The sequence below is a fragment of the Cetorhinus maximus genome, chromosome 4, assembly GCF_964194155.1.
Source record: "Cetorhinus maximus chromosome 4, sCetMax3.hap1.1, whole genome shotgun sequence".
In the NCBI taxonomy this organism is placed as follows: domain Eukaryota; kingdom Metazoa; phylum Chordata; class Chondrichthyes; order Lamniformes; family Cetorhinidae; genus Cetorhinus; species Cetorhinus maximus.
The window spans coordinates 114,861,718-114,884,522 of record NC_135882.1 but is presented as its reverse complement, the minus strand read 5'-3'; the positions used below and the strand labels follow the sequence as shown (position 1 = coordinate 114,884,522).

General features: G+C 42.5%; 1 long non-coding RNA gene across 2 annotated transcripts in view; it reads left to right on the top strand.

Moving 5' to 3' along the window:
* The first annotated feature begins 2,238 nt into the window (after positions 1-2,238).
* LOC144679826 (uncharacterized) overlaps positions 2,239-22,805 on the top strand; it is a 53,301-nt gene continuing 32,734 nt past the window's right edge. Inside the window, exons 1-3 of one of the 2 annotated variants that reach the window (XR_013576429.1) lie at positions 2,281-2,378; positions 13,740-13,832; positions 21,610-21,860. This is a non-coding gene — a long non-coding RNA (uncharacterized LOC144679826). Of the gene's footprint in view, positions 2,496-13,739; positions 13,833-21,609; positions 21,861-22,805 lie in introns of both variants that reach the window. The other variant, XR_013576430.1, reaches the window with a different exon arrangement.

Genomic DNA, 22,805 nt, shown 5'->3' with positions numbered 1-22,805 from the left:
TGAATTTAGGGCCAATAAAAACAGAAAATGCTGAAAAAACTCAGCAGGTCTGACAGCATCTGTGGAGGGAGAAACAGTGTTAGCATTTCGAGTCGATGCGACTTCTTCGGAGCTGAAGCTGAAGCAGGGCTCTGAAGAAGAGTCATATGGACTCCAAACGTTAACTCTGTTTCTCCACAGATGCTGTCAGATCTGCTGAGTTTTTCCAGCATTTTCTGGCATCTGCAGTATTTTGCTTTTAGCTTATATGAATTTAGAGCAGCTTGCCTTGCAGGCAGTGAAGCTGGTGCCAATTGTAGTGGAGCTCAGGTCATGGTTGCTGCTATTTTAGTTCTTAGTTAGTCCTCTTCATATTGGCACTTGAAGTTGTTGATCAGGAGATTGTTGCACCAATGAGTAGGTGATTTTAACTTACGTTGGTGGTGCCTGATAGGTGGGTGAAAATAGAATCATCAGCAGATGGTGAATGGAGAACTGTTATGGAGAGATGCCCACAGAATACTGAATATTGGGAATCGAATTACAGAATGTCTCGGAGTTTAGAACATAGAGAGACAAATTGGAAATTACCGTTCCTGGAGCTCATGTTTGTTTGAAACATATAGTACTGCAGAACTGGAAATCCAGCGCTCAACCAATGTTAAATATGCCTGTTAATATGGTGGAGAAATGTTGTGCAGTCCCCACTACTTACACTGTCCATGCTTATCTCAGACAGCTGCCTATGTCAAGTAAATGCTGTTAGCCATTTGACTGGCCGTAGGAGTCGGTGCTTATAAGGTGCTCAGCATGCCGGCTATTTGGTCCAGTGCCTGTACCTGTTTAAAAGGGTGTGTCGACAGTCCCGGTTCATTCAATATCTGTTCAAAAAAACAATAGAGGAGAAGAAACTGCACTACAATTGTTCTAATTAATTAGGTAATCAAGGAGTAACTGCAGGAAGGGAATTGGAATCCAGTCAACAGTGTGTTCCCTTCTTTCTGTGTGTCTGCAAAGGTTGAAGAGTCATACGGACTCGAAAGGTTAACTATGTTCCTCTCTGCAGATGCTGTCAGACCTGCTGAGTTTTTCCAGGTATTTTTATTTTTGTTTTTGTTTTGGATTTCCAGCATCCGCAGTTTTTTGCTTTTATCTTAAGGTTGATACACTGTTCGGATCGGGAATTGAGCTCGGATTCACCCTATGACAGACACACTAGAATCTGTCACTGAATCACCAAGGCACAATTGAATCTTAAACAAAAATAAAAATACTTGGAAAAACTCAGCAGGTCTGGCAGCATCTGCGGAGAGGAACACAGTTAACGTTTCGAGTCCATATGACTCAACAACAGAACTAAGTAAAAATAGAAAAGAGGTGAAATATAAGCTGGTTTAAGGGGGGGTGGGGTGGAGCTGGATAGAGGGCCAGTGATAGGTGGAGATAACCAAAAGATGTCATAGACAAAAGGACAAAGAGGTGTTGAAGGTGGTGATATTATCTAAGGAATGTGCTAATTAAGGGTAGAAAGCAGGACAAGCAAGGTACAGGTAGCCCCAGTAGGGGTGGGTGAAGGGAAGGGATCGAAATAGGCTAAAGGGTAGAGATAAAACAATGGATGGAAATACATTTAAATCAATTAAATCTTACTCATCTACTCTTTCGAGAGACGTGGGGAAGCTGCATAAACGGTGGGGATTGCACCTGATTGCACCATATTTCAGCACATTCTAGAAGTGCCGAATGGCCTGTTTTTCTGTGCTGTAGTGTTCTATGGTTCTATGGTAATGCAATACTCTCCTGGTGAGACTAGCTGGTGCGCTGCCCATTTCGTGCGCCCAATGTTTGATCCCACCCCGAGTTAAAAATGACCCCCTTCAGTAGAAGTTATAGTGATTGGAGCAGAGAAGCACCGAGGAAATTCACTCCAGACAGAGATTGCAAATATGATGAACCGGCTCACTCCCCGTCTTTTCAACCCGACACAGATTGTGAATCAATATTATTTTCAGATGAGATTATTTTCAGAAAGTAATGTAAATGAGAGTCCCCCAGACCGTATTCCTGTACTCTAAAATGCACTTAAAGAGCTAATGGTAATGGAATTTATGACCTTTACCCTAATTCTTAACTGCTGAATCAGCTGGCATGTATTCACCACACAGCAGCCAACGCATTATTGCATTGTGTCAACTCTTGGAACATACAGTATTTACCCTGTGATCTATTTATCACTGTGAAAGAAAAATTACTTCAGTCACATGAACTCCCACAACATTGGACTTTAATCCATTTTTAACTAAAAGGGAAGAAATCTGAGGATATTGAAATTTGTTTTAAAGAGCCTATAGAGCTGCATTATACTCAATGTGGATGGCTGTGCAAGAAGTACAACGGAGGTATATAAAGTCTAGTGAAAACCGTACAAAAGGACAGGTACCCGCAGATGGAAGGCAAATATTTGAAACCTCAAATATAAAGATTGAGAGATCAGCAAAATTGTAGTTGGGGAAGAGGTGAGCTGTTTAAGCTTTTGGTTGGGGGTGGGGGTGGGGGGGGGCGGTGGTTACTGCTGTAAGGTGACTGTATAGTTCAAATCCTATTTTTATTAATTGGGATTAGGAAATTTCTGGAATTTTACTGGTGCTTTGGAGCTTGCATTTCTATGAAAGCTGTAAATTCATATTTAATGCCTGGTGTTTAGTGACCAATTTTAAATGCATTTTAAGAACGTTCCCATTTTAAAGTTCATTTCATGAAATTAAAAGTTAAGAATTTGGCATCTCTTAAATCTACCAGTTGCGTAGTGGTATACCACATTTGAACCTGATGCATAATTCCTTGTTATGTGACTTCATTATCACGCTATAAGGGAGAGGTGGCAAGTAACAAGAAATGAAAAGAGGAAGCATAAGTCACATTTCTATATTTTCTATTTGCAATTACACAACAGTTTTTGCAAAGCCTTAGGGACATACCAGCAGCCCAACTTCCATGCTACACTATTGCATGTGACACAGGGGTCTTAATTTTCCAATCAAGCCATGGCAGAAGTGGACATGGATGATAGTGCTATTTTTCAGAATAGTAAAACATCTGTACTATCTCACCTTCATATTGCCGATGCCAGAATGCTTACAGAGTTACGCCAATTATCCAATTGCAGGACTGGCAGAACCGGAAACTGGCCAAGATCAGCATCCAGCCACTGGAGGTGCAGGATCACTTCATTCCCAATAGACTCTGTAGATACATAGCAGCCTCCCCCCTAAGAGTGCAGGAAGGTGAAACACTTGGAGTTGAGGGAAAGCATTGGTGATCAGAGCAGTTGGTATCAGCACATATCACATGTAATGCAATAAAATGATTGTTTTCTTTTATTCATTCGTGGGATGTGGGCATCACTAGCAGGGCAGCATTTATTGCCCATCCCAAATTTCCCTTGGGAAGTTGGTGGTGAGCTGCCTTCTTGAACCACTGCAGTCCATGTGGTATAGGTACACACAAAGTGCTGCAACTAAACTCTTTGCAAGAGTATTTTTTATAAGGTCTTGATTGATATTTGAACAAATAGTCATCTGGTTGTACAGAACTTGAGTATTGCTGAAAAAAGACGTTTTGTCAAAGCTTTTCATCTTGCACTTATCAGAATAATTGCAAGAATACCAATGCCAGGGGAAGCAACAACTTTATACTATATGAGAAGAGAGTGCTGAGTGGTAGGTTTGTTGGATTCTACTAATCAGACTCCATAGGAGCATAGGAATAGGAGAAGGCCATTCAACCCATCGAGCCTGCTCCGCCATTCAATACAATCACAGCTGATCAAACACTTCCAAAGATTTACAACCCGCTGAGTAAAGAAATTTCTCCTCATCTCAGTCCTAAACGACTTCCCCCTTATTTTGAAATTGTGTTCCCTGGTTCTAGACTCCCCAACCAGGGGAAACATCTTACCTGCATCTACCCTGTCTAATTCTTTAAGTATTTTGTAGGTCTTAATGAGGTCACCTCTCATTCTTCGAAACTCTAGAGAATGCAGGCCCAGTTTCCCCAATCTCTCTTCATAAGGCAGTCCCACCATCTCTGGAACAAGTCTGGTGAACTTTCATTGCACTCCCTCTATGGCGATAATTTAAAAAAAATACTTTATTCATAAAATATCTGAAAGAACATTACAAAACGTTTCTACATGCCCATCACAAAAAGTGCAATCATATTCAACTTTTACACATGGATCATGAGGTGATTCAATACAATCAATGAAAAATACAGTTATTTCAATATGGTCATTACGGACAGTCAGTGCAATGGTATTGAAGTTATCGACATACATCATGTTGCACTCTGAGGTGCTTCAATATAATTATAATACATTTAGTATTCACTACATACATTCATTGTGAGTCATACAGCCCGAGGGGTCTACACAATTCCCAGCCCCTCGGTGCACTATGGCAGAAAGGTCTTAGACAGCGACCTTTCCCCATTGTGCCTTTGCGGCAGCTGCCTCAAGCTTTAGTGCATCCCTCAGCACGTAGTCCTGGACCTTGGAATGTGCCAGTCTGCAACACTTGGTTGGGGACAACTCTTTGCACTGGAAGGCCAACAAGTTTCGGGCAGACCAGAGAGCATCTTTCACCGAGTTGATGATCCTCCTGCCCTCGGACTATTGTGTATAGTTTTGGTCACCTTACCTAAAGACAAGAGAGGAAAAAAAATAGATTTGCATTTAAATAGCACTTTTCCGACACTGGAAATCTTCAAGTGCTTTACGGCCAATGAAGCACTTTTGAAGCCCAATCACTATTGTATGTAATGCGCTCAGCAAGTTCCTACAAATAGCAATATGATAATGAATAGATAATCTGTACTTGTGATGCTGATTGAGGCATAAATATTGGTAGGATACTGGGGATAACTCCCCTGCTTTCTTCAAAATACAGCCATGGGATCTTTCACTCCCATCTGACAGGACTGATAGGGCCTAGGTTTAACATCATATCCAAAAGACAGCACCTCCAACATTGCAGCACTTCTTCATTAATGCACTAGAGTGTCAATCTAAACTTCTGAACACAATCATCTGACTCAGAATCAAGAGTGCGCCCAACTGTGCCACCTATGGCTGACACTTTTAATGTCTTTAATGGGGATTAGGGCATTGAAATAAAAACTGGAAAAACTCAGCAGGTCTGGCAGCATCTGTGGAGAGAGAAAAACAGTTGACGTTCGAATCTGTATCACTTCCTCAGAGGGCATTGAAGTTTAGCAGATGGATAATTGCAGAAATGTTGCGGTGAGTGGAAGGCAAAGGTTAGACTGTTTTGAAAAGTGCAGATATAAATGAGTTGGGGCAGAGTTTGTTTTCAAGGGGTGGACACAGAAGGAAGCAGGGTTGGGAGGGGGAAGGGGGGATTGGATGGAGGGTGATACGAAGAAGTGATCAGAGATGGCCTTATCTATGAGTGATATGATGTGAATAACACGCCACATGATATGGTATGGTAAGGGGCAGCTGTGCATAAGGGTAGAGGAGGCAGAAATTAAGGGAGGAGTAAAGAACAATAAACTCAGAGTGAACTAAATTGATTCCTTAGATAGAGAACTGTCCTATGAGGAGACATTAAGTATAATGGACCTATATTCTCTGGAGTTTAGAAGAATGACAGGTGATCTTATGTGAAATTCTTTGAGAGCCTGATGCTGCAGATGCTGAGAGGTTGTTGCCCCTGGCTGGAGGCAGGACCAAGAAAGGGAAGTTGGTTTCAAGGTCTTTCTGCTTTTGATGGTACTACATTTCTTGCAGCGTGATATCTTACTTCTCTAGGATAATGCAGAATACAGAGATGCCAGGATGCCTCCAGGTTTGTCTAGGCACAGTCCCCACAGGATCTAATAGTTTGGATTCCTGGTTTTCACCCAGCTACCCTGGTTTGACTCCTGGTGTGGAAATATTAAGCCTGGTGTACTGTGTACAGTTTTGTTCTGCGTTCCTAAGGATGGATATACTTGCCTTAGAGGGGGTTTAACAAAAGTTCACTAGATTGATTTCTGGGATGAGAGGGTTGTCCTATAATCACAGAATCACACAGTGCAGAAGAGGCCCTTTGGCCCATCGAGCCTGCACCGACATGTGAGAAACACCTGACCTACCTACCTAATCCCATTTCCAGCACTTGGCCCATAGCCTTGAATGTTATGACATGCCAAGTGCTCATCAGGTACTTTTTAAAGGATGTAAGGCAACCCGCCTCCACCACCCTCCCAGGCAGCACATTCCAGACTGACACCACCCTCTGGGTAAAAACGCTTTTCCTCACATCCCCCCTAAACCTCCTGCTCCTCACCTTGAACCCGTGTCCCCTCGTGACTGACCCTTCAACTAAGGGGAACAGCTGCTCCCTATCCACCCTGTCCATGCCCCTCATAATCTTGTTCACCTTGATCAGGTCGCCCCTCAGTCTTCTCTGCTCCAACGAAAACAACCCAAGCCTATCCAACCTCTTTTCATAACTTAAATGTTTCATTCTAGGCAACATCCTGGTGAATATCCTCTGCACCCCCTCCAGTGCAATCACATCCTGCCTATAAAGTGGCGAACAGAACTGCACACAGTACTCCAGCTGTGGCCTCACCAAGGTTCTTTACAACTCCAACATGACCTTCCTACTTTTGTAATCTATGCCTCGATTGATAAAAGCAACTGTCCCATATGCCTTTTTCACCACCCCACTAACATGCCCCTCCACCTTCAGAGATCTATGGACATATATGCCAAGGTCACTTTGTTCCTCAGATCTTCCTAGTGTCATGCCGTTCATTGAATACTTCCTTGTCAAATTACTCCTTCCAAAGTGTATCACCTCACACTTTTCAGGGTTAAATTCCATCTGCCGCTTATCTTCCCATTTGACCATCCCATCTATATCTTCCTGTAGCCCAAGACATTCAACCTCACTGTTAATCACGCGGCCAATCTTTGTATCATCTGCAAACTTACGAATCCTACCCCCCACATAGTCATCTATGTTGATTATATAAATGACGAATAATAGGGGACCCAGCAAAGATCCCTGTGGTACTGGACACGGGCTTCCAGTCACTAAAGCAGCCTTCTGTCATCACCCTCTGTCTCCTACAATTAAGCCAATTTTGAATCCACCTTATCAAATTAACTTGTTATACCATGTGTATTTGCCTTCTTTATAAGTCTCCCATGTGGGATCTTGTCAAAGGCTTTGTTGAAATCCATATAAACTACATCAACTGCACTACCCTCATCTACACACCTGGTCACCTCCTCAAAAAATTTAATCAAATTTGTTAGGCATGACCTCCCTCTGACAAAGCCATGTTGACTATCCCTGATCAAACCTTGCCTCTCTAAGTGGAGATAGATTCTCTCCTTCAGAATTTTCTCCAATAGTTTCCCTACCACTGACATGAGACTCACTGGCCTGTAGTTCCCTGGCTTATCTCCACAACCCTTCTTATATAGCGGAACCACATTAGCTGTTCTCTGGTCCTTTGGCACATCTCCCGTGGCCAGTGAGCAATTAAAAATTTGGGTCAGAGGCCCTGCGATCTTCTCCCTTGCCTCCCTCAGCAGTCTGGGACACAGATCATCTGGACCTGGAGATTTGTCCACTTTTAAGCCTGCCAACACCTCCAATACCTTGTCACTCCCTATATCAATTTGCTCAAGAGCCTTGGAGTCTCTCTCCCCAAGTTCCATACCTTCATCCTCATTCTCTTGGGTGAAGACGGATGTGAACTATTCGTTCAACACTCTACCGATGTCCTCTGGCTCCACCCATAGATTGCTCCCTTGGTCCCTAATGGGCCCTATTCTTTCCCTGGTTATCCTCTTCCCATTGATATACTTATAGAATGTCTTGGGATTTTCCCTACTTTTACCAGCCAGAGCTTTCTCACATCCCCTCTTTGCTCTCCTAATTGCTTTGTTAAGCTCCACCCTGCACTTTCTGTACTCCACTAATGCCTCTGCTGATTTGCTCCCCATGTACCTGCTAAAAGCTTCTCTTTTCCTTTTCATTGTATCCTGAATATCCATGGTCATCTATGGTTCTCTGGGCTTGGCAGTCCTTCCTATCAACCTAGAGGGAACATGTTGAGCCTGTATTTCCTTTTTGAATGCCACCCACTACTCTTCTGTAGATTTCCCCACAAGTAGCTGTTCCTAGTCTACCTTGGCCAGATCCTGCCTTATTTTAATACAATCCGCTCTCCCCTAATCCAAAACATTTTTTTGCAACTTGTCTATTTCTTTGTCCATAACATGCTAAGGAGAGATTGAATAGGCCTATATTCCTTGTATTTTGGAAGAAGGAGAGGTGATCTAATTCCGTGAGGGCTTGACAGAGTAGATGCTGAGAGGTTGAAGATTCTAGAACTATGGGGCATAGTCTCAGGATAAGGAAATGGTTGTTTACGACAGAAATAAGGAGCAATATTTTCCTTCAGAGGGTTGTGAATCTTTGGAGTTCTCAACCCAGAAGGTTGTGGAGGCTCAGGCCTTGAGTATCATCAAAGTAGAGATCAATAGATTTTTGGATGCTAAGAGAGTCGAGGGATATGAGAATTGTGTGGGAAAGTGGAGTGAGATCAAAGATCAACCATGATATTTTATGGCGGAGCAGGCTCGAGGGACTCCATGGCCTATTCCTGCCCCCTGCCCCCTTATTGATATCCTTATGAAACACTATTCCAACATACAAACGATTTTCTCAATGATCACACAGGTGGTTGCCAAGTATTCTGCTAATGTCCTTGAGGTCTCATGATTACCTGGGAACTGCAATTTCCATTCTAGGTCACATTTATTGGTTTGGCCATGGTATGTCTTAAGATGAAGGCATTGATCCAGCTTCTGAGCGGTTGTAAATGAACCTAGCATTCAGAGACTGAAATCCTTTTTGATTTGTGTAGGTAATGTTATTTTGCAATGAGTGCAAAGAATAGCCCCAGACCTTAAAAAGTGGATAAAATTCTCTGTTCATGTAAAGGAAGGTGTGCTGTAATTGCTACTTTAAAATGGTCTGGAGGCTTAGAAATTAAAAATTGTTGTTTTCCTCACAGCCTTTTAGATTCATGCATGCACATGAATTTGGCTTCATATCACTTTGCAGCAAGTGGCACAATTAAACCAAACCCAGTATGTCCATCTCAGTTTGTAAATTTGAATGCAAAAGTACTAACAGGTAGGCGCAGAATGCCTTGGGTGCAGCCTAACATACCTATAATTCCTCTCTTGATCTTTCTTACCTTGGAAAAAGCACAGATACAATAGGAGGGTTCCCAGGGGGAAGCATGTAGTGATACTGTTGCAACTGTTGAGAAAGAAATGATTGTGTCTCAATAGTCACAAAGGCTCCTGAACACCTAATTACCAGCATGACAAAAGAACCAAAGAAGGTGTTTGAGAAATGGATTGAAAAGTTGCGAAAAGGGCAGTTTACAGGGACTTCCATGTACATCTAAGTTCCTGGTTACTGTAGGTATACATTTTATATGGCATGTCAAGACCATAAGACCATAAGACATAGGAGCAGAAATTGGGCTATTCGGCACATCGAGTCTGCTCCACCGTTCAATCATGGCTGATAAGTTTCTCAACCCCATTCTCCCACCTTCTCCCCGTAACCTTTGATCCCCTTACCAATCAAGAACCTATCTATCTCGGTCTTAAATACACTCAATGACCTGACCTCCACAGCATTCTGTGGCAATGAATTCCATAGATGCACTACTCTCTGGCTAAAGAAGTTTCTCCTCATCTCTGTTCTAAAAGGTTTTCCCTTTAGTCTGAGGCTGTGCCCTCGGGTCCTAGTCTCTCCTACTAATGGAAACATCTTCCCCACGTCCACTCTATCCAGGCCTTTCAGTATTCTGTAAGTTTCAATCAGATCCCCCGTCATCCTTCTAAATTCCATCGAGTATAGAAAAAGAGTCGTCAAACGTTCCTCATATGTTAAGCCTTTCATTCCTGGGATCGTTCCCGTGAACCTCCTCTGGACCCTCTCCAGGGCCAGCACATCCTTCCTGAGATACGGGGCCCAAAATTGCTCACAATGTTCTAAATGTGGTCTGACAGAGCCTTATAAAGCCTCAGCAGCACATCCCTGCTTTTATATTCTAGTCCTCTCGAAATAAATGCCAACGTTGCATTTGCCTTCCTAACTACTGACTCAACCTGAAAGTTAACCTTAAGAGAATCCTGGACTAGGGCTCCCAAGACCCTTTGCACTCCAGATTTCTGAATTCTCTCCCCATTTAGAAAATAGTCTATACCTCTATTCTTCCTACCAAAGTGCATGACCTCACACTTCCCCACGTTGTATTCCATGTGCCACTTCTTTGCCCATTCTCCTAACCTGTCCAATCCTTCTGCAGCCTCCCCGCCTCCTCAATACTACCTGTCCCCCCACCTATCTTTGTATCATCTGCAAACTTAGCCAGAATGTCCTCAGTTCCTTCATCTAGATCATTAATGTATAAAGTGAAAAGTTGTGGTCCCAACACTGACCCCTGCGGAACTCCACTAGTCACCGGCCGCCATCCTGAGAAGGACTCCCTTATCCCCACTCTCTGCGTCCTGCCAGACAGCCAATCTTCTATCCATGCTAGTACCTTGCCTCTAACACCATGGGCTCTTATCTTACTGAGCAGCCTCCTGTGCAGCACCTTGTCAAAGGCCTTCTGGAAGTCCAAGTAGATAACATCCATTGGCTCTCCTTTGTCTAACCTACTCATTACCTCCTCAAAGAATTCTAACAGATTTGTCAGCCATGACCTCCCCTTGATGAAACCATGCTGACTTTGCCCTATTTTACCATGCACTTCCAAGTATTCTGAAATCTCACCCTTAATAATGGACTCTAAAATCTTATCAACGACTGAGGTCAGGCTAATCGGCCTGTAATTTCCCGTCTTTTGCCTCGCTCCCTTCTTAAACAAGGGGGTTACATTAGCGATTTTCCAGTCCTCTGGGATCCTCCCTGACTCAAGTGATTCCTGAAAGATCACTACTAACGCCTCCACTATCTCTTCAGCTATCTCCTTCAGAACTCTGGGGTGTAATCCATCTGGTCCAGGTGATTTATCCACCTTCAGGCCTTTCAGTTTTCCTAGCACCTTCTCCTTGGTAATGGCCAGCATACTCACCTCTGCCCCCCCCGACTCTTTTGAACTTTGGGGATGTTACTCGTGTCTTCCACCTTGAAGACTGACGCAAAATACCTATTCAATTCCTCCGCCATTTCTTTGTTCCCCACTACTACTTCTCCAGCGTCATTTTCCAGCGGCCCAATGTCCACTTTTGCCTCTCTCTTACCCTTTATATATCTAAAAACTCTTGCAATCTTCTTTTATATTACTGGCTAGTTTACCCTCATATTTAATCTTCTCCCTCCTTATTTCTTTTTTAGTTGTCCTCTGTTGGTCTTTGTAGGCTTCCTAATCCCCTGGTTTCCCACTGCTCTTTGCTGCATTGTATGCTTTCTCTTTAGCTTTTATGCTGTCCCTGACTTCCCTTGTCAGCCATGGTTGCCTCGTCCTCCCTTTAGTATGCTTCTTCTTCCTAGGGATGAATTTTTGCTGTGTCTCCCAAATTACTCCCAGAAACTCCTGCCATTGTTGTTCCACTGTCTTTCCTGCTAGGCTCACCTCCCAGTCAATTCTGGCCAACTCCTCCCTCATGCCTCTGTAGTTGCCTTTATTCAACTGTAATACCGTTACATCTGATTCCAGCTTTTTCCTCTCAAACTGCAGGGTAAATTCTATCATATTATGGTCACTTCCTCCTAAGGGTTCCTTCACCTTAAGCTCCCTTATCAAATCTGCCTCATTACACATCACTAAATCTAGAATTGCCTGTTCCCTAGTGGGCTCCACCACAAGCTGCTCCAAAAAGCCATCTCGTAGACATTCCACAAATTCCTTTTCTTGGGATCCACTACCAACCAGATTTCCCCAGTCTACCTGCATATTGAAATCCCCCATGATCACTGTAACCTTGCATTTCTTACACGCCTTTTCTATCTCCTGGTGTATCTTGTGCCCCACATCCTGACTACTGTTTGGAGGCCTGGACATAACTCCCATTATGGTTTTTTTACCTTTGCGATTCCTCAACTCTACCCACATCGATTCTACATCATCTGACCCTATGTTGTTTCTTGCTATCGATTTAATTTCATTTCTTACTAACAAAGCAACCCCACCCCCTCTGCCAACCTGCCTATCTTTTCGATAGGGTGTATATCCTTGGATATTTAGCTCCCAGTCCTGATCCCCTTGCAACCATGTCTCCGTGATGCCCACCACATCATACCTGTCAATTTCAATCTGCTCCACAAACTCATTTACCTTATTTCGTATACTGTGTGCATTCAGATACATCACGTTCAGTCCTGTATTTCCTGTCCCCTTTCTCATTGTCGTCCCTTTATCTGATGTGCTTGAAGTTAGATTCCTAGCTCTTTCCAAACACTCTGTCCTATTTTGTGTTTTGGAGAATTTAATAGCCTGTCCTGGGCTCTCCTTTCTTTTCAGTTTTTTCATAATTTTCCATGAAGTTGAATCCACCCCCCGACACGCTAACCAACTGCTTTGTTTCCCATTAGTCATACTTCTTGGAGTTTTAACCTTCCCTTCCCCCCCACTTTCTAGTTTAAAGTCCTGTTGACCACCCTATTTACCCTTTTCGCTAGAACATTGGTTCCAGATCGGTTCAGGTGGAGACCGTCCCAACGGTACAGATCCCTCCTGTTCCAATACTGATGCCAATGCCCCACGAAACGGAACCCCTCTTTCCCGCACCACTCCTTTAGTCACGTGTTTACTTCCCTTATTCTCGCGTCCCTATGCCAATTTGCACGTGGCTCGGGTAGTAATCCGGAGATTATAACCCTTGAGGACCTGTTCTTTAATTTAGTTCCTAGTTCCTGATAATCCCCAAACAGGTCCTCTTTCCTAGTCTTACCTATGTTATTTGTCCCGACGTGGACCACAACAACTGGATCTTCCCCCACCCTCTCCAATATCCTTTCAAGCCGGTCAGAGATGTCCCTCACCCTGGGACCGGGCAGACAACATACCATGCAGGACTCTCGATCCTGCTTACAAAGGATGCTATCAATTCCCCTAATTATAGAATCCCCTACAACTACCACTTGTCTTTTTACTCCCCCTTCTTGAATGGTCTACTGTGCCATGGTGCCATGGTCAGCTGGCTCATCCTCCCTACAGCCCTGTTCCTCATCCACACAGGGAGCAAGTACCTCGTTCCTGTTGGACAAGGTCAAGAGCTGAGGCTTCTATGTTCCTGAACACAGGATCCCTCTACCTGCCTCACTTGCAGTCACACCCTGCTGACCCTGACCACTGACTGAATTTGAGGTACTTAATCTACCGGGTGTGACCGCCTCCTGAAACAAAGCATCCAGGTAACTCTCCCCCTCCCAGATGTGCCACAGCGTCCGGAGCTCGGACTCCAGCTCATCAATTCTAGCCGGAGTTCCTCCAGCAACCAACACTTGCTGCAGATGTGGTCACTGCGGCTCGCAATGGGATCTGCCAGCTCCCACATCATACAGCTATAGCACATCACCTGCCCAGCCATCTCGACTTAGTTAATTAAATTATTAATTAGCTTTGCAGTGTTTTTTTTTCAAATTTGGTGCAGATTTCCTACCAACCAATCAGGTCACGGCTTTCCTGTGATGTCACATTTTCAGTTTTTGCTTCAGTTACTCTGCGCCCTGAGGTCACCGCTCCGGTGCTCCTCCCTCCGAGTCTGCTCCCTGGAGACAAGACCGCGAATCCCTGAGGTAAGCTAGATTTATACTCACTGCTCCGATGCTCCTCCCTCCGAGTCTGCTCCCTGGAGACAAGGCCACGAATCTCCGAGGTAAGCTAGATTTATACTCACCGCTCCGGTGCTCCTCCCTCTGAGTCCGCTACCTGGAGACAAGGCCACAAATCCCCGAGGTAAGCTAGATTTATACTCACCGCTCCGGTGCTCCTCCCTCCAAGTCTGCTCCCAGGATTTACTCACCAATCAGCTGCTTTTTCTTTAAAATCCACTTTCAGAAGAGTGTCACTCGCAGGTCTGGTGCACTCCTGAAGGCACTGCCTCTTCCTCTCTCTTTTTTTTTTGGTTTGAGGAGGAGGCAGGGATGGAAACACTACAGCAATGTAATGTTTGGGGCTATTCCGTTCTTTGACTGTGGGTCCTCCTTGATTCCCTCCTGAGTCGCGGTGTCTGTGGCGACTTCTCCCAGAATGCTTCAGTCGCTTCTCACCAGCACTCTCTGTCAATGAGCTAGTGTTAGACACATGAACATTGGAAAATTGGGTAGGCATCTTTCTGTGTCCATCAAAAGCCCCCACCAGAAGTATACTTAATGGGCTATGCCCAAATATCATGATCTAAAAGAAAGACAATATCTGTGTCTTACAAAGAAACCCATTGACATGCATTGAGAGCACAATATTGAGCATTTATTGACATGTATAAACTTTTGTTACAGGTAATCTAATAGAAACATCAGATGATTATTACAAAGGTCATTTGCTTGTTCACATTCCTGAAGTAAAATACATTGAAGCAGAGACCCAGTAAGCAGCAAGTGTGTAAAATGCTTGATTTACGTACAATCTAATATCTTAAATACATTTTTCAAACTTTGGAATACTTTTGGAAAGGTATTTTAAAAAGATATGACTTGTGTATTTTCACTAAACTCCTATTAACAGCGCAAATAGATGATAAAGTAGTGGTAGATTCCTTATTGTTCAAGTTTTGTCCAAGGTATAAATGATTTCCAGAACACAAGAAATAGGAGCAGGAATAGACCATATGGCTGTCAAGCCTGCTCTGCCATTCAATATGACTATGGCTGATTTTGACTTCAATTCCACTTCCTTGCCCACTCCCCGTATCCCTTGATTCCTTAAATCTGTCTATCCACATCCTTAAATGTATTCAATGATGGAGCATCTACAACCCTCTGGGGCAGGAAATTCCAAAGATTTACAACCCTTTGAATGAAGTAATCTCCCCTCATCTTAGTCCTAAATGATCAGTCCCTTATCCTGAGACTGTGGCCCTGTGTTTTCTGATCAGATTCCCCGTCCAGTGGAAGCATCTCTCTGTGTCTACCTGATCAAACTCCAGCAGAATCTTGTATGTTTCAATGAGATCACCTCTCATTCTTCTAAACGACAGGGAAAATAGATACAACTTGCTTAGACTCTCTTCATAGGACAGCCCCCTCATCACAGGGACCAATGTAGTGAATCTTCGCTGTCCTGCCTCCAATGCAATTACATCTTTTCTTAAATGTGGAGACCAAAACTACACACAGTACTCCAGATATTATCAGTATGTTAACTTTTGTGTTCCTTGTAACAGCACACCCAAGTCTTTTTGATCATCAACATGTACAAGTTTCACACTTTAAAAAAAAAATTCTGCTTTTCTTTTTCTAAACCAAAGTGAATAACTTCACACTTCCCTACATTATACTCCATCTACCATCTTGTTGCCCACTCACTTAACCTGTCTATATCTCTTTGCAGCCTCTCTATGTGCTCCCCACAGCTTACCTAGCTTTGTATCATCTGCAAACTTAGATGCATTGCTCTCTGTCTCTTCATCTAAGTCATTAATATAGATTGTAAATAGTTGAGGGCCCAGCGCTGACCTTTGTGGTACTCCAATATTCATTATTTGCCAACTTGAAAAAGTCCTATTAATGGCCACCCTTTACTTCCTATCTGTTAACCAATCCTCAGCCATGACAATATATTACTTCCAACTCCATGCGCGCTTATCCTGCCTATTAACCTTTGTGTGGCACCTTGTCGAAAGCCTTTTAGAAACCCAAGTATACTACATCTACTGGTTCCCCTTTATCTACCTTACTAGTTACATCCTCAAAAAAGTTCTGATAAATTTGTTAGCCAGCCTTTCCCTTTAGTAAAACCATGTTTACTTGTTCTAATCATACTATGCTTTTGTAAGTTCATTGTTAACATTTCCTTAATAATAGATTCTAGCATTTCCCAACAACTGATGTTAGGCTAACTGACCCATAGTTCCCTGTTTTCTCTCTACCTCCTTTCTGGAGTAATATTTGCCAACTTCCAATATGATGGGACTGTTCCCAAAACGAATTAATTCTGGGAAATCAGCTAGCGCATCCAGTACCTCTGCAACTATCACCTTTAGAAACCTAGGGTGTAGGCCATCAGGTCCCAGAGATCTGTCAGGTTTTAGTCCCAAGTTTCTCCAATACCTTTGCTCTGTCGATATTACTTTCCTCACTCTTTTTAGCCCTCGAGTTTACTGTCTATTTCTGGAATGGAATTTGTGCCTTCTACTATGAAGACAGAAACAAAATATTTGTTTAATGCCCGCTGCTATTTCCTCATTCCCCAAGATAATTTCCCAAGTGTCTGATTCTAACGGATCAACATTAACTTTAGCTACTCTCTTCTTTTTTATATATTTATAAAAGCTCTTACAATCTTTTTATATTACTGACTAGTTTACTCTCAATTTTATTTCCTTTTTATCAACTGTTATAGTCATAGAGTCATAGAGGTCTACAGCACAGAAAAAAGCCCTTCAGCCCATCGAGTCTGCACCGGTCAAACAAGTACCTAACTATTCTAATCCTATTTTCTAGCACTAGGCCTATAGCCTTGTATGCCATGGCATCGCAAGTGCACATCCAAATACTTCTTAAATGTTATGAGTGTTTCTGCCTCTACCACCCTTTCATTTCTAATCCTCCCAATCACTCCCAATCCTCAGACTTGTAACTTTTTTTTGCAATATTGTAAGTTTCTTCTTTTAATCTAATACTATCCCTAACTTACTGAGTGAACCATGGATGGCTCTTTCTTGTTGAGTTTTTGTTTATCCATGGAGATTACTTTTGTTGGACATTTCATTTTCTTCAATGGGTCCTCTCATGATTAAAATTCTGATGCATGATTAGCATAGATGTCTAAAGAACTGGCAGTTCATGCTGTTGGTTATTGGAGGAACTTCTGCAGTTGTGCCTCCTCTGGCCTTCCTGTGGGTACTTCAGATGTTGTGAGTTTGGCATATATGATCCTTGAAACATGCTAAACCAAATTCCAGTGCTTGTCTTCACATAAGCTGGTTGGCTTCAGTGGTTTCCTAAAAGAGGTAGTCTGCAATGCAGAAGTTTGTAAGACTCTTTTTTAGAGTGTCTTATATTACCTATATTGACCACCTTGATGTCATTTGCCCTGAGACAGTTCCCCATAGAAAACCTGCTTGGGGATTCTGTGGTCATCCATGCAGGAGACATGGCCTGCCCATATAAATTGAATTATCTGGAGGGTGGTCTTCATGCTGTTGAGCCCAGACAATGAAGGATCTCATTGTTGTGATCTTGTCCTGCTATTGAATTCTCAAGATGGAACTTAGGTATCATTGGTGGAAGCGTTCCAGAGCTTTTATATGGAACCTATAGCAGACCCAAGATTCTGTGCCATATGGAAGAGTGGTAAGTGCAATGGCCTAGTTGAGTTTGATTTTAAACTTCAGCTTAATGTCATGCTACTTCCGACCACGACCATGGAGTCGACCTTAGGAAGAACTTGTTTTCTGGGTGCATGCACTGATATGTCATTTCAATGTCATATCAATGGTGGCATCTCTAGAGAGCACATTACCAAGGTCTGTGTATTTTTCCGACAGCCTTGAGACTGGTTGTGCATGTACACATTGCTGGTTGAAACATAACCTCGATCTTGGAGACACTGATTTGAAGACCAACGTTTGGCAGCACTCGAGAATTTGCTTACCAGAGTCTGGATGTCTTCCACGTTGTGGGCAGCTAGGACACAACCATCTGCATAAAACGTTCCCTGATTATTGCTTCTTTGACTTTGGTGCAAGCACACAATCTGGAGAGAATGACGAGTGCCCTTGGATGAACCTAATATTGATGCCTGTAGGCATATCTCTGGTGACTTCCTTAAGCATTGCAGTAAAGAAGAGGTTGAAGAGTTGGGAAGCTGCAGCACATCCTTGCTTTACATTGTTGGTTACTGTAAAGACATAGACATCTCAGCACAGGCACGAACATGTCCAACAATGTGTCATGAAAAGCCAATTACAGCCACAAACTACTTATGGGCATATCAAACTTTTAAACGGAGACTTGTGTGTTTTCAAAGAAATACAAGCAAGGACACTGAGCAAAAGATGGCTGATAATGTACCGTGAACATTTTCTGGAAAAATCCTATGGGGATTATACTGACAGATGTGTCCTGAGAGAACATGGAATGTTGCACCTGAAAAGGTATCATGCCTTCTTCAAGCAGAGACACTTGGACAGATGTAAAAGACTGAACTTTAATTTCCTGTGATTGCAGAGACAAAGACTGATTTGCTCATCTCACAGACATCCGAAATCTATCTCCTGCTGATTTATATCTCACAACATGTAAATGCTCTGAGATGAAAAGAACATGGACTCTGGGTGTGAGTCATAATTTTTTTCTTCCAGAATACACAAGGAAAAATCAGTTAAAAGGCTGGTGCGCTCTATGTGACAGCAAGAAGAAGACCAACGAGTCACCCATGCAGTTGCAGGCAAAGTCTCTCTCTCTCTGTTGCTGGAAGCAAGGCTCAGCAGAAGCCACATTCAAAAAGGAAATAGGATAGCTTCTTTAGCTATCCTGCAGAACCAAATGTTTCCAAACCAACTGCGAAATTGCCAAAGTCAGCTCTACCGAATCCCCCAACTTAATGGCTGCAACGTTTTGCCATCTATGCCTTGTCCGGACAAGCCAAAGACTGGTTTTGTGTATCTTTTTAAACTTTTATTTGGGCTCTTTACTTCTTATTTCTGATCTGTTTGTATGTGTGTTGCATTTTATAATATTTTCTCAGGTTTTTAGTAGCTAATAAACTTACTCTTTCTTTGACTCAAGAAAGCCTGGTTAAATTGGCTCCTTTAAAAAAAAATACATTTGGATTGGGAAATGTATACACAGGGGAAGGGATCCCTTTTAAATTAACCTTGTGACCAACTGAGGGGGCTGAATGAATAAAGGGAGCCAGCTCATTCCTCCTCACCTGGGAGCATAACAAAATTGGAGTCCCATTCGGGAAGTTAACAAATTGGGGAACCTCACCCGTGGACCAGTTGTAACACATGTCATCATGCAGTAAGTGCAGGATTTTGACAATTTGTTCAGACATCTTCGCTTGGAGAGCAGGTTCCATAGGCTAAGCTGACACACAGTCAAAAATTTTAGTAAGCCTCTGAACAGCAGATCTAGATCCTGATGTTGCTCTCTGCACTTTTCTTGTACTTGTCTTGCTGCAAACACCATATTGGCTGTCCCACAGTTAAGCTAAAAACCGCACTATGATTTTGGGAGGGCATAATCTACGTAGCTGCCTCGTGAAGGTCCTTCCTGCAATTGAAAGAAAGCTTAATCCTCTATTGTTGCTGCACACATTTTGGCTATGTTGGCATCCTTGAGGTCCCATGGAACATTTTGCTGATTCCATATACTCTTGAAGATGGCTGTAAGTTTGTTAACAAACTGTGTACTATTACACTTGAAAATCTCTGCTAGAATGCTATCTAGACCAGGGACTTTGCCATGTTTGGTTGATTTGATTTCCCTAATCACCTCTTCAACGGAAGGAGAAAGAGAGGCTTTTCTTTACAGGCTATTGTTCAATGATGTAAAGAATCTGCTGAGATGTGGTAGTCTCTGTTGAGGAGCTTGACAAAGTGCTCACACCAACTCTCCAATGCAGCTGCCTTATCAATGATTAGTTCATTTCCATCAGCTGTTAGAATAGGAGCAAAGGCTGTAGTGGGCCATATAGTCTTCATATTGTAAAAGCTCAGCCAGGTTATCAGCTTTTGCATTCCACCAGTCATTCTGCATTTCTCTTAGATATTCCATGAACTGTACGAGAGACAATGAACACCCTCTTTGGCAACCTTCTGTTTCATGAAACGTTGGTTTGTGCCTTGGTGGTCAACTCTGACTGGAGGGGCAATGAGAACTCTAGTCGAGCAATCGGTTGTGTTTTACATTAGACGAACATAAATGTTCACCTCTTTTCTATCTTTCCTTAGTTCTGTTGAAGAGTCATATGGACTCGAAACGTTAACTCTCCACAGATGCTGTCAAACCTGTTGAGTTTTTCCAGGTATTTTTGTTAATGTTCAGTAATGTTGTGCAACACCTTGTGCAAGTGCACAAAGACAACAATTTAGTTTCAACTTGTGTTTGCATTTCTGCCTTTGTTACATTGATGTGGTTTGGCTTGATTTGTTTATTTAGTGTATTTCTCTATAGGCTGATATTAGTTTGCAAACAAAAATCACTTCCTGAAATTCTAGCACAGTAAACCATGTTACAGGTTGGTTATTTCAAATATAAATGATAAGAAATGCAGTTCGCAGAATTTATTATTGCCCATTATCAAGCAGCTCTTGTATTGAAAATGAATCTATTTTATTGATAACTCATAGTTCTGAGGTTTACCAAACAATAGATAGACATAATGAAGGCCTTTTGGATAAATGCTCCACCCAGTGTGGCACTGAGCCACACTAACCGTGGATCTCAGTTAGAGTAACAATAATTGTTTACAATTATCTTAGTGAGGGAGGAGAAAATCCAGACAGGTTATGTGATCACGATCTAGTGACTATTGCGTTGGCAAAGGTGAAGATAGGATTGGGCTCAACTGTAAACTACTTCACAGTTGAATACCTTGCCAACACACAAATAAGCTTAGACATGAAGAATGCCATTTAGCTCAATGCAACTCATGCCAGTGGAAATGCTTTAAACATTTTAATGCACTGATAATCACTACTCCATGCATGAAAACATTTTTGCTCTAGTTTGGCCATTTAAAAAAAAATCTCTTCAGTAATATCCCCTCTGTTCCCAAGGTGACGAATCATACCGAATCACAATTGAGAACTCCATTCCTAATCTAGGAGAACTACTAAGGGACCTGCTCCAAGACGGCTGTTGCCAATGCCTACCTTAAAATTCATAACAGTGCAATTCAATCGGCAATATTCCTTTTCCAATCAGTGAATCTTCCATTAAATGGTGGAAGCTATGATCACAAATGGAAATCCAGAGACCATGCTCTCTGATTGTGTCAAAATGTTAGTGTTTAGCACAATCACAGCACCCTTCCAAGGAGTCTGTTTTCTCTGATATAGGGTCAAGTATATAGGTGTTAAGGAGTGTCCAAAGTGGCCAAAATGAAGACCTAAGCTTCAACGCCTGTTTAAGCCTGCCTTTAGTGCAGGACATCACCTTGTTAAAGTAGTTAAAATGTGAGCTATGAACGGCTGCCCGAAGGCTGATTAAGCCTGCATTTGCCAAATAAATTGGCTCCTACTGCTCATTATAAGAAGTTGCACAAAATTTGGCTGATTAATGCTGAAAATACCAACCTTGCCTATCAGTGACCAGCTAAAAGAGAGTAAAGATGTCATTGGTGTAGATTGCGAGCAGTACATAAAGCCATGCTCAGCCTTCACAGTTTACTTGCTTGTTTCAGATTGGTTGACTACACTGTGCTTGAAAAGGACTTTTGATCTATGTTGGAAGACTTTCTGAGACGCTTTATCAAGACTTCACCAGCAGTTCACCTGCGTTCATTTTGGAAATTCTCTGAGGAGTTCCCCTAAAAATAAAAAAGGCCACCAATTCCACCACTACCCAAATATCATTGTCACTATTTATATACATCGAAAACTATGATCACAAATGGAAATCCAAAGACCATACTTCCTGATTCAGCATCAAAAGGTTAGTGTTTAGCACAATCACAGCACCCTTCTAAGGAATGTAAAGCAAACAATGTAAACATGACACAACCAACAGCACTTACAAAGATTAAAATATTCATCCTGGCCCTTACCCACAGTGGCTATCCTAAAAGTACTCTTGTACTATCCTAAAAACTATCATTAACATTCCCTTTGTCTTGCATCCATGACGTCTTTGTCAAATCCCCCCCTGAGCTCCTACCTATCCCTGATCTTCTATTTGCTCCACCTGCTCTATCCCCTCTCTTCAACAGTATAAAACCCATCACAATTCTACCTCTCTTCAGCTCTGAAGCAGAGTCATACAGACTCGAGACATTAACTCTGTTTCTCTCTCCACAGTTGCTGCCAGACATGTTAATTTTTGTAGAGTTATTTCAGATTTCCAACATTGCAGTATTTTGTTTTTATCTAAAAGTACTCTTGCCTGCTCTGGTGCTTCTTTGAAGTGCAGCCTTAATGACAGCAGCATGAATGGCGAATGACTGCTGAGAATCTGAAGAGGGCGGCAATGCCATCATGAGGTCTTGGGCCAAAAAGGCCCACCATAGACTGTACCATCTCAGCATAGGTTTGAGCAGTCTGGGTTGCCTGGCTGATAGACAAGTGCAGAGACAATAATGCAGTGACGGATCAGAGAGCAGGAATGCTGCCATCCAGAGAGAGACCAGTGGACTCCTGCTCTATGATTCCCATACTTCTAGCTCAGGAATGTCCAGCCTTTTCACATGAGGGGCCACATTTCAATTTTTTTCTCACTCACTGCGTTGGTGAGCAAATTTTGGAAAGATAAGGCATTAGGAACTTTTCTTGCCATTAATCAAAACAACAAAAAATATACATTTTTATGAACAAGTTGCAAATGGGAAGACTAATTTATTAATTTACCTTTTTGTCACTATATCAAATGCTCATTTAGTGCGAG